At 42.9% G+C, this 8,846-nt stretch overlaps 1 non-coding gene across 1 annotated transcript; it reads right to left on the bottom strand.

The window, feature by feature from the left end:
• Nucleotides 1-2,565: 2,565 nt before the first annotated feature.
• LOC119934976 lies at nt 2,566-2,703 on the bottom strand. Its single transcript, XR_005453052.1, has one exon. It is a non-coding gene; the product is annotated as a small nucleolar RNA SNORA7 (small nucleolar RNA).
• Between the last annotated feature and the right edge of the window lie 6,143 nt (nt 2,704-8,846).

The raw sequence follows: 8,846 nt of genomic DNA, 5'->3' as shown, positions 1-8,846 counted from the left end.
AGCGCTGGGGGTAGATTCAAGTTAGTCAGGTTAGACACGTTTAGGCTCACGCTCTTAATCCCCATTTTACAGATGAGGTAACTGAGGCCCAGAGATATGAAGTGACTTGTCCAAGGTCACGCAGCAGACATGTAGCGGAGCCAGGATTAGAACCCATGACCTTCTGACTGCCAGGCCTGTGCTCTAACCACTAAGTCAAGCTGCCTCTCCACACTGGTTTGAGACATCAGCTTCATTAGAAAAGCAACATTGCATAGTGGATAGAGCACAGTCCTAGGAGTCAGAAGGTCATGGGTTCTAATCTTGGCTCTGACCCGTCTGCTGTGTGACTTTGGGAATGCCTCTTTACTTCTCTGTGCCTCAGTTATCTCATCTGTAAAATGATGAAGATTGAGACTGGGAACCCCATGTGGCACAGGAATGGTGTCCAACCTGATTTGTTCGCATCCACCCAAGTGTTCAGTATTCATTCAATCGTATTTATTGGGCGCTTACTGTGTGCAGAGCACTGTACTAAACTCTTGGAAAGTACAATTCAGAAACATGTAGAGACAGTCCCTACCGAACAATGGGCTCACAGTCTAGAAGGGGGAGACAGACAGCAAAACAAAACAAGTAGACAGGTGTCAATACCATAAAAATAAATAGAATTTTAGATATATACACATCATTAATAAAATTAATAGAGTAATAAATATGTACAGATATACACAGGGCTGGCGAGAATGGGAGAAAGGGAGGATCATGCAGAGAGACTTGGGGGTCAGAGGATGTTGCCAACTTGTACTTCCCAAGCGCTTAGTACAGTGCTCTGCACACAGTAAGCGCTCAATAAATACGATTGAATGAATGAATGAATGAAAAGAGAAGGGATGGGGATGGGTTGAGTTGGAGAGATTTGGGGATTGGGGAAGGGCTGAGGTGAGGGCCACGGCTAAGGGCCCTGAAGGACCCCTCTCCATCTTCATTCATTCAATCGTATTTATTGAGCATTTACTGTTTAGTATAGTGCCTGGCACACAGTAAGCCCTTAACAAATACCACAATTATTATTATATGATGAAGCTGGTCTCTCAAAGCCACTTTCAGGGTCTTGAAGTACATGAAGTGCATGGAGGAGTCCAGGGCAGCTGGGTGCTCCATGCATACAGAGCATAATTCTATTTTGCATTAGAGTAGCGATAATAGTAGTAGTAGTAATATAATGTATTAAGTATTTACTATGTGCAAAGCACTGTACTAGCACTGAGTAAGAGTTTCTATTACAGGAATTTGGCATAGTTCATGGTCAATCGATCAATCAATGCTATTTATTGAAAGCTTACTACGTAAAAAGAACTACATGAAATGCTTGTGAGAATAATAATAATAATAAATGTAGTATTTGTTAAGCACTTACTATGTGTCAGACACTGTACTAAGCACTGGGGTGGATACAAGCAAATTGGTTTGGACTTAGTCCCTGTCCCATGTGAGGCTCATGATCTCAATCCCCATTTTACAGATGAGGTAACTGAGGCCCAAGATCACACAGCAGACAAGTAGTGCAGGCCGGATTAGAACCCATGACCTTCTGATTCACAAGCCCCTGCTCTATCCACTGTACCATGAATACAATGTAACAGAATTGGTAGATATGCTCTTTGCCCCTGGGGAGTCTCAAGGGGCTCCCAATCTGAGAATGAGGAGGGGAGAGGGGATGGGCTATGGACACATAGGGAGAGATGAAACAATGTAAAGCACTGAATCAACAAAAGATAAGGACAAGTATACACCAAGGAAACCAAGGAAAACAAACCAAACCTAAGCATATAGTTAGAGGAGCAGAGATTCAGACCCTTCCTGACTCAAAATCCGAGTCACAACTGCAGCCACAACCATAGATCACCTACCCAGTGCACAATGTTTTGTGGGGGTTTAATGCTAATGTTGTTTCCAACTTGCCCACCAGGATGGTTCAAGGCAGGATGGGAGTGGAGGCCTGGCAGTATGGCAGCATGGCAGCATGGCTGTCCAGTGGGAGGGAGACTGTGAGCACCATTGCTGCTGCTGCTGCTTCTATCCTTCCTGCCATGAGTATGCAAGGCAGGTGGCAGAGGGCAGGATGCCACCAATCACCCAGGTGATATTGTATTGAATTCATATTCCCATATTGTAAGCTCCTTGAGGATAGGAATTCCAGTTACCTACAATAGTACAGTGTACTCTTCCAAGTGCTTAGTACAGTGCTCTGCATACAGTAAGCACTCAATACATACCACCGATTGATTGATTCACCACTTCTGTGCTTTTCTCACATGTCTATGCCCACTCATCTCCCTTATTTTCCACTTTCACCATCTTGTCTTTATGCTTTGGAGTCATTTCCAACCCATAGTGACTCCATGGATGCATCTCTCCCAGAACAACCCTCTCTCCATCTGCAATCGTTCTGGTAGTGTATCCACAGAGTTTCCTTGGTAAAAATATGGAAGTGGTTTACCACTGCCTTCTTAGTGCAGTAAACATGAGTCTCCACCCTTGACTCTTTCTCATGTTGCTGCTTCCCAGCACAGGTGAGTTTTGATTTGTAGGAGATTGCCTTCTACTCACTAGCTATTGCCCAAGCTAGGAATGGAATGGGTATGCCTCTGGTTGACTGTCCCTCCCATAGCCGAGACTGGTAGAGTATTGAAAACTCTGCAGGTGAGATCCTGAGAGGTGACTCCCATCATATGTAGCCTTTTAACAGTTCTACTTTTTAGACACCTGCTAGCATAGCTGGATGTGGTTGCTGCCCTCAACATACCCTAATGTCATTTCCCTCTCCTCGATCATTCAGTATGCACCAAGCAGAGAGTCACACAATTATTCATTAATTCAATCATATTTACTGAGGGCTTACTGTGGGCAAAGCACTGAACTAAGCATTTGGTAGAGTGCAGTATAACAATAAATGGACACATTCCCTGCCCACAACAAAGTTAAAGTCAATTGTATTTACTATGCACATAGTGCGGGCAGAGCACTGTACTGAGCACTGTACTAAGCACTACAGTAGAGTTGGTAGACATGTTCTCTGCCCACATAGAAGTCTTCCTCTTTCTTTAAAAATCTCCTTTGACCAGAAACAGTCCAAATTTACTATCCTCTCAGATGTGTCACCAAAATTAATTTGATGGTTTAAAAGAAAAGATAATAATTAAAAACTATAATAAAGCTGAATTATTCCTCGCCTTTTGGATATGGTTAAGTCAGAGTTGCTGAACCTCCTAGTCTGAAATCATGATACTGGTCTTCACTGAGCAATGCCACAAATTCCTGGGACAGGATGGGCTCTTGGAAGTCCCTTGAGCCTATCTTTCTGCCTCCCCAAGCCATCAACAAGAGAATTATTTTCCATCCTTTTCTAAAGAACTACAGAAAAGAACACTCTGCACCAGCATATTTTGAAAGTTGATATACAAAAATGAATTTAAATGCAATAGGCTTGCCTAATACTTGATTTAAATTACATTTAAGAATTTGCTTAACTACAGTGTATTATAGAGGCATCACATTGCTTTCAGAGGGATACTGTACGTGACTGTGGTTGGCTGTTGCAAATTTCCACATAGATTTTCATGTGCTTTCCTTTCCATTGTCCATGATTTTCTCTCTGTTTCTACCTTTCTGGCAATTGCTTCTTAGGAAATTTAACCTCCTGCCTTGAAGTTAATTTCTTTAAGCACTGTGGAAATGCAGTATGGTCTAGTGGAAAGGGCACATGCCTCTTAGTCAGTGGACTTAAATTCTAATTTGGGCTGGGCCCTTTGCTGGCTGTGTGACCCTTTGCAAGTCACTAAATTTTTCTGTGCCTCAGTTTCCTTATCCCTCAGTGGGGATTCAATACCTGTGAGTCTCATGTGGGACAGGGACTGTATTTGACCCGATAATCTTTTATCTAAACAGTTCTTACCATATAGTACGCCCTTAACAAATACCGCAATTATTAATATACATAGAATAAACTAAAATATTGATCATCAAAGTGCACTGACCACATACAACAGAATGAGTTCCACTTAAGTATTTTATTGATTACAGGGAAATTTGACTGATTCATTTATGTTTCTTCATATATAATGGTTGCCTTTTATTAGTTTTCTAAACATTCAGCCACTCCTCCCTCTCTCCCAGACAATTCTTCTACTTGGCATTTTCCTGGATTTTTTGTGCTTTCTCAGTTCTTCGGAAAATTCTATTAGAAGAGTTTTGCTACTTATCCATGATAGTAGGTAAAGAGTTACAAATTACTATGACATTCCAGACAACTTAAATAAACACAAAATGCAGTGATTCCGTGACTTGCTACGGTCAAGAGAGAACAGCTGGATCTAAGGAAACGGTTTTGTCTTGCAAATACAGAACACAACTGGAAGTCAAGAATGTTTTTATTTTGGGTTTTGATCTCAGCTTCTGCCAGTGCTGTAGATTGCCATTGCATTTCTTCCTGCTTTAGTGTCTTTCTTGGTGGCAAAGATTCTTATGAGCTCCAGAGGGCTTACCACTGCTAGCACTTCCTATAGGGATGGGCTAGATCTATGGATGTCATGGAACGCATGCATAATCTGCTTGGCTCCCATCTGTGACTGGAGGCAAAGTTCTGGAAGCCTTTAGCCCCACTGTGGAGGCTAGGAGACTCCCTCTTTGAGCATCTGTATGGGCATAGTCATCACTGCCAAGATTTTGAGAACAGACTAGAACAGCACAGAGCAGAGTGGATTAAGGAAGTGGGGATTTAAGAGATAAGAAGCCTAATTCTGATTTATGGAAATATTTAATCTTTTCCTGGCTACTAGGGTTATCATTCCCTTTTATACCACATCTCGAAAAAGCCACAAAACCATTTCTGGATCCCTGAAGTCACTTGCTTCACTCTGCTGCCAAGTATAGGAATTATTCCTTTGAAAGTAAAACTAAAAAACACCCATATTACATTTTAGGGTTATATCTGAGTTAAAATTTCAAAGTTGTTTATTAATATTTGTGGAAGGACACCATAGAGATCAGACCAGATTGGCAAGCAACAGTTGGGAGAAAGTTTGATCTCAAGCAGAGGTTTCTTGTAGACCAGGGTACTGATCGCTGGGCTCAAAATCAGACACAAGCCCCATGTGGAAAAACCCCACTCAGGTCAGCAAGCATCTATCCTTGAATGCAAATGATGCGGAAGGTGGTGCCAGTCTTCCACCTGGTTTTGTATCGGACGGTCAATCCCTGTCTAATGTGGATGAAACACCAGCTGCCTTTATGTCCCAGATTTTTGTTTTTGATAACAATAATAATAATAATGATGGTATTTGTTAAGCGCTTACTATGTGCCATGCACTATTCTAGGTGCTGGGGGAATACAAGGTGATCAGGTTGTCCTATGTGGGGTTCACAATCTTCATCCCCATTTTACAGATGAGGTAACTGAGGCCCAGAGAAGTGAAGTGACTTGCCCAAAGTCACACAGCTGACAAGTGGCGGAGCCGGGATTAGAACCCACAACTTCTAACTCCCCGGCTCCTGTTGCCAAATTCCATGAAGTAGAAGTGGCACCTTCAAAAGTCCTGGGAGAGGAAATGCAAAGGCTCTGGAGGAAGTGAGGGGAAAGGAGGGTCAGGGAATCCCCCTGGGGAAACATGCTAATTTGGGGCAAAATAGATGTACTTCTGTCAAATGATGCATAGGCCATTACTGCTCTAAGCTGCATGAACAGCTTAACACACGTGCCATCACATCACTGTATCTGGCCTTTTTAGATGCCATCAGTGGACACCCTTCTCACATTAGTCGATTAAGCTATACTTGCAAACAAGGACAAGATCTCAGTTGGCCAGTCAGTCAGTCAATTGCATTATAGTTTTCAGAATACTGAACTAAGCACTTGGGAGAGTATAAAATAGCAATATAACAGATACATTCCCTGCCTACAACAAGCTTACAGTCTAGGGGGGAGACGGACATTAATATAAATAAATAAATTACAGATATTACATAAGTGCTGTGGGGCTAGGAGGGGGGATGAATAAAGGGAGCAAGTGAGGGCAATGCAGAAGGGAAGAGGGCTTAGTCAGTCAGGGAAGACTTCCTGGAGGAGTTGGGTCTTCAATAAGGTATAGAAAGGGTGGAGAGTAATCATCCACTCTCTAGAGGGACGGCATGCCAGAACAGATGCAGGATGAGGGTAGGTCGGTGGTGTTCTAGATGAGATCAAGGTACAGTGAGAAAGTTAGTATTAGAGGAGGGAAGTGTGTGGAGTGAGTTGTAGTAGGAGAGTAGTGAGGTGAGGGAGGTGGGGGCAAAGTGATTGTGCTTTGAAGCCAATGATGAAGAGTTTTTGTTTGATGTGGAGGTGGATGGGCAGCCATTGGAGGTTCTTGAGGAGTGAGAAAGTATGCACTAAATGTTTTTGTAGAAAAATACTCCAGGCAGCAGAGTGAAGTATGGATTAGAATGGGGAGAGACGGGAGACTGGGAGGTCAACAAGGAGGCTGATGCAGTAATCCAACTAGGATAGGATGAGTAATTTATTAATGTAGTAGCAGTTTGGATGGAGAGGAAAGGGTGGATTTTAGCTAAATTGTAAAAATGGGACTGACAGGATTTAGTCATGAATTGAACATGTGGGTTGAATGAGAGAAAGGAGTCAAGGATAATGCCATGGTTATGGTCTTGTGATGATTGGAAAGTCATGGGGAGGACAGGATTTGACTGGGAAGATCAGCAGTTTTGTTTTGGATGTGTTAAGCTTGAGGTGACGGTAGGACATCCAAGTAGACATGTCTTGAAGGTAGGAGGAAATGTGAAAATATAGAGAGGGAGAAATCAGGGCTCTAGATGTAGATTTTGTAATCATCTGCATAGAAGTGGTAGTTAAAGCCATGTGCTCAAATGAGTTCTCCATGGAATTGGGTGTAAAGGGAGACTAGAAAGGGACCCAAAACTGAACCATGATGGACCCTCACAGTTAGGGGTTGGACGGCAGAAGAGGAGCCTGAGAAAAGACTGAGAATGAGTGGCCATAGAAATAGGAGAGCCAGGAGAGAACAAATATCAGTGAACCTCAGGTTGGATAATGTTTCCAGGAGATGGGGATGGTCAACAGTGTCAAGGCAGCTGAGTGGTCAAGGAGGATTAGTATGGAGTAGAGACCGTTGGATTTGGAAAGAAGGAGATCATTGGTGACATTTGAGAGAGCAGTTTCTGTGAAATGAAGGGACAGAAGCCAGATTGGAGGGGATCAATGAGAGAATTGGAGGAGAGGAATTTGATAGAGCAGGTGTAGACAACTCAGGGAGTTTGGAGAGGAATGGTAGGAGGAAGTTGGGGTGATAACTGGAGGGAGCTGTGGGGCCAAGGGAGGCATTTAAAAGCAGTTTGAAAGTTTGACATGGGCAAGTTTGAAAGTAGTGGGGAAGAAGCCATTGGAGAACAAACTGTTGAAGACAAAAGTTAGGGAGCAAAGAAGGGAGGGGAGAAGTGTTTTGATGAGGTGTGAAGGAATGGGTTTGGATGCACAGGTGGAGGGATTGGATTTTGAGAGAAGGGAAGAGATCTCCTCTAGAAATACTGCTGAGAAAGATGGGAGAGTTGAATTAGGGGCAGGAGTGGGGAGGGACTGGGGAGGGGCAGGGGAGATTTTAGGGATATCACATTTGTTAGTGTGAATATTCTCAATGAAGTAGTTGGCCTGATCATCAGGGGCAAAGGATGGGGGAGGCAGGAAGACAGGGGCCATCAACAGTATTATCAAGTTCGAAAATAAAGGATATCTGGATAACCATAGATCTACCCATGCATGCATCCATACAAGTACCTATCCAACCATCTATCTCATTCAATCATATTTATTGAAAGCTTACTGTGTGTAGAGCACTGTACTAAGCACTTTATATCTTTGGTAGTTTGGGGGTTGTACAACTCTTCATCCAGTTAAAATAACCACCCCACCAAATCACAGGAAAGTGGGTTTGGACTCCTGGAAATGTTCTCAGCACCCCCAAATCCTCAAGTTTTTTTCCCTTCTTGGGACAGAGCCATTTTTAGAAGTTCTGAATCGCACCCTAAAAATTAATGCCTTAATTCACTGCTACAACTCCTTTGGCTCCAGATAATCACCCCAAATGACTAGGTGATAATTCAGAGTCCAGTCAGCCAGTCTTTGAACAGGTTGCTGGAAGTTTAGTGAGGCTTTTCTACCTCCTCCCTCTTTTCCAAAAGTGGTTCTTCTCTACAGTTAGGTTAAAGAGGCCCAAGGATCAGTCACAATAGCTCATTTTTACTATGTAGGGCACGATCCATAGGAAGTTTCTCAATCAGCTAATAAATGAACAAAAATCTGATTCTGAATCACCTATCTCTGAGTTTATACAGTCACTAAAGGGTTAATTTTCCCCTTCATTCCTTCCGAGTATCATGGGAGGAAAAGGCAGGCCCATTTGTCAATCAGCTACATTTACCGAGCTCTTGTGTGTGGAGCACTGTACTAAGCACGGGAGAGTACAATACAGTCTGAAGTCTTTCTGTATAGCTTGCCACTGCATCAATGATCCAGAAATCTGAGTTTGTCTCTGGGTCTTTCAAGATTCTCAGAGGGAGCCCAAATTTTTCCATGGTGGTATCCACCCTATGGTCCTTCCTTCTTTTTAAACATGGCTAAACTATTTTTTCTTCCAGCTAATCCACTCCTCTTTCCCTTAATTCTATCTCTAATGGGCCCCTTTTCAGATGACCCAGATGTAGCTTTCAGAGAACTGGAAGCAACATGACATAGTGGACAGAGCACAGGCCTGGGTTTTAATCTCAGCTTTAACACATGTCTGCTGTGTGACCTTTGG

The sequence above is a fragment of the Tachyglossus aculeatus genome, chromosome 1 (genome assembly GCF_015852505.1).
Source record: "Tachyglossus aculeatus isolate mTacAcu1 chromosome 1, mTacAcu1.pri, whole genome shotgun sequence".
Taxonomy (NCBI): domain Eukaryota; kingdom Metazoa; phylum Chordata; class Mammalia; order Monotremata; family Tachyglossidae; genus Tachyglossus; species Tachyglossus aculeatus.
The sequence above is the reverse complement of the archived record's forward strand: the minus strand, read 5'-3'. Positions and strand labels throughout refer to the sequence as shown.